This window comes from Carassius gibelio, chromosome A20 (assembly GCF_023724105.1).
Source record: "Carassius gibelio isolate Cgi1373 ecotype wild population from Czech Republic chromosome A20, carGib1.2-hapl.c, whole genome shotgun sequence".
NCBI lineage: Eukaryota > Metazoa > Chordata > Actinopteri > Cypriniformes > Cyprinidae > Carassius > Carassius gibelio.
In genome coordinates, this window is record NC_068390.1 from 1,413,560 (window position 1) to 1,416,059 (window position 2,500).

Consider the following 2,500-nt stretch of genomic DNA (forward strand, 5'->3'; position numbering starts at 1 on the left):
CCTTTGTCCTAACTGCTTCTAGCTTTCATCCCGTGACACCTGCGTCTCTTCTGGGCAGCTTGTTGTAAAACTGCTGTTATATAAAAGGTGAGATGCCAGTACTCGACAAGAGCCCGGATAGCTCAGTCGGTAGAGCATCAGACTTTTAATCTGAGGGTCCAGGGTTCAAGTCCCTGTTCGGGCGAAGGTCTTTCTTTGGCCTCACCTTGCTATCACTACGGTCCATCTCTTCTGGTGACTCTGTACTGGAACGGTGTTCCTTCCTGCTCCCGGTGATCAGGGGATCTCCCTTGTGGTTAGTGACAAACGAACAATGTTAAATGAACAAGGCCAAAAAATACATAAAGAACAATGGTGCCTGGGATTTTTGAGAACCGGAGCTTGTAGCCTAGAATTTTTCTTTGTAAATTATGTGAAAATCATCTTGTTTACTCACTTACAGAAAACAATACATTGATTTAAATTGTCTAAGACACTTTTTGTTGGTAAAAGTCATATGCGAGTAGGCGTCAACTATCATGATTTACACCTGAGAAGACAAAGCCCTGCATAATGAGCTGCATAAAGAGCCGCTCAGTCAGCTGTTGTCACTGAGAGGGAGGTGTTACAAGAAAGAACGTGAGAACAAAATAAATGTATATAATTTTAAGTTTGGAGTTTATTTAGAATATATTTAATTATCCCACAACATAATTTAATATGGGGGAGCAGTTAAACAGTTTATTAGGAACAATCAAAGCTGACTTTCAAACTAATTTTATTTTTGCATTATTACTCCAGTCACACAATCCTTAAGAAATCCTTTTAACAATCTGAATTTGTAAAAAATAAAAAATAAAAACTTTTATTGTTATCATTATTATTAATGTTGAAAATAGCTGAGAATATTTTTCATGTTTTTTAGGGTGGTAAATTAAAAGAACACCATTTTTTGTTACATTTGTTACAGTTACATGTATTTGTTACATTTATATTATTTACATCAAGCTTTTGAGTGGTATAGTTTTGTATATTGTTATTGAAACTTCATAATATTTAACTTAATTATACATTTAGTCAAGAATTATAGTTTGGAAAAAGTCTAACTAGTAAAATGTTTAGACGTTATGTGAAAACTAGTAAAAGTATATAAATAAATATAAAGAGACTTACTCATGTTTATGATCTCTGCTGAATAAAGTGCTTCATTCTTTTTTTTCTGAGGAAATCCATTTCTCAAATCCTCAACCACGTCACATCTTTTTGGGGTGAATTATGTGTTATTCCTCTCATCGCGAAGCAAACAGTAAAATAAAAGCACTTGAACAACAGTCTGGCTGCTTTTTCTTCTGTGTGGGCGTATTCAAGCCGCGCTTCAGTTTGAATCTGAATAGAGCGTTCAGCGCGGGGGCGTGGTCACATTAGATATAATGAAGGGAGACGTGAAAAAAGGACATCGCCTTGTTTTCATATGGATTACTTTATCACAGAATATTTGTTTTCGGCAGCACTTGTTTAGTTTAAAAGTAGAAATGTCAAGCTTTCTATAGATATCTCTCTCATGTCTCTTCGTTGAGTATTCACAGAGTTAGAGGTTCATTTTAATGACGTGTTTGTAAATGAAGATCAGCGCAGACAAAGGCTGCAGACAGCACATCTTGTTTGTTATCTTTATTTTATAAGTGCACAAAGTTTTGTTGTTATTATTTTCTGTATCCAAAAAAGGAAACCCTTTATTGGGATACAGTCAGCTTGCTGACTGAGTTGGGTTGTTTGCAAGTAGGTCAGGCAGCAGTGTTGCACACAAACTGAGCAGAAGCTGGTCTGTTCTTGTAGTCGTGGCCGAGTGGTTAAGGCGATGGACTAGAAATCCATTGGGGTCTCCCCGCGCAGGTTCGAATCCTGCCGACTACGCTGTTTGCTGAAGGCCACGAGGAAAAGCGTCCATGAATTTTTCAAGGTCCTCCCACTGATTTGCGAAATGTCCTGTCCCTCTTCGATGGACCAACACGCCGCTGGTGCTTCTGGTATTCGGGCTCCAGGGGTTAACTTGGGTGAGCCAGTGGCACGCCGTGATCGTATAGTGGTTAGTACTCTGCGTTGTGGCCGCAGCAACCCCGGTTCGAATCCGGGTCACGGCAACACTCTGGCGTTGAGTGTACGGGAAGGTAGACATTTTTTTAACCACCTCATCTTTCTTCTCTATTTTGTTTTTGACGCTTGGCCTGTGCAGGGAGCCACCAGACAAGGGGGCAGGCAGCCTACCGCTAGACGTAGTCGTGGCCGAGAGGTTAAGGCGATGGACTTGAAATCCATTGGGGTCTCCCCGCGCAGGTTCGAACCCTGCCGACTACGGGATGGCTTTGCAGTGTTGCTTTAGCTTTCTGTGATGGTAATTGTGCCTTCTGTGGTCCTTTGTTCTAACTGCTTCTAGCTTTCATCCCGTGACACCTGCGTCTCTTCTGGGCAGCTTGTTGTAAAACTGCTGTTATATAAAAGGTGAGATGCCAGTACACGACAA

General features: G+C 40.6%; 4 non-coding genes across 4 annotated transcripts; all 4 read left to right on the forward strand.

Moving 5' to 3' along the window:
- Window positions 1-111: 111 nt before the first annotated feature.
- trnak-uuu (transfer RNA lysine (anticodon UUU)) lies at window positions 112-184 on the forward strand. The gene has a single exon. It is a non-coding gene; the product is annotated as a tRNA-Lys (tRNA).
- Window positions 185-1,811: 1,627 nt separating this feature from the next.
- trnas-aga (transfer RNA serine (anticodon AGA)) lies at window positions 1,812-1,893 on the forward strand. The gene has a single exon. It is a non-coding gene; the product is annotated as a tRNA-Ser (tRNA).
- Window positions 1,894-2,048: 155 nt separating this feature from the next.
- trnah-gug (transfer RNA histidin (anticodon GUG)) lies at window positions 2,049-2,120 on the forward strand. Its single transcript has one exon. It is a non-coding gene; the product is annotated as a tRNA-His (tRNA).
- A 132-nt stretch (window positions 2,121-2,252) lies between these two features.
- On the forward strand, window positions 2,253-2,334 carry trnas-uga (transfer RNA serine (anticodon UGA)). The gene has a single exon. It is a non-coding gene; the product is annotated as a tRNA-Ser (tRNA).
- Window positions 2,335-2,500: the final 166 nt, after the last annotated feature.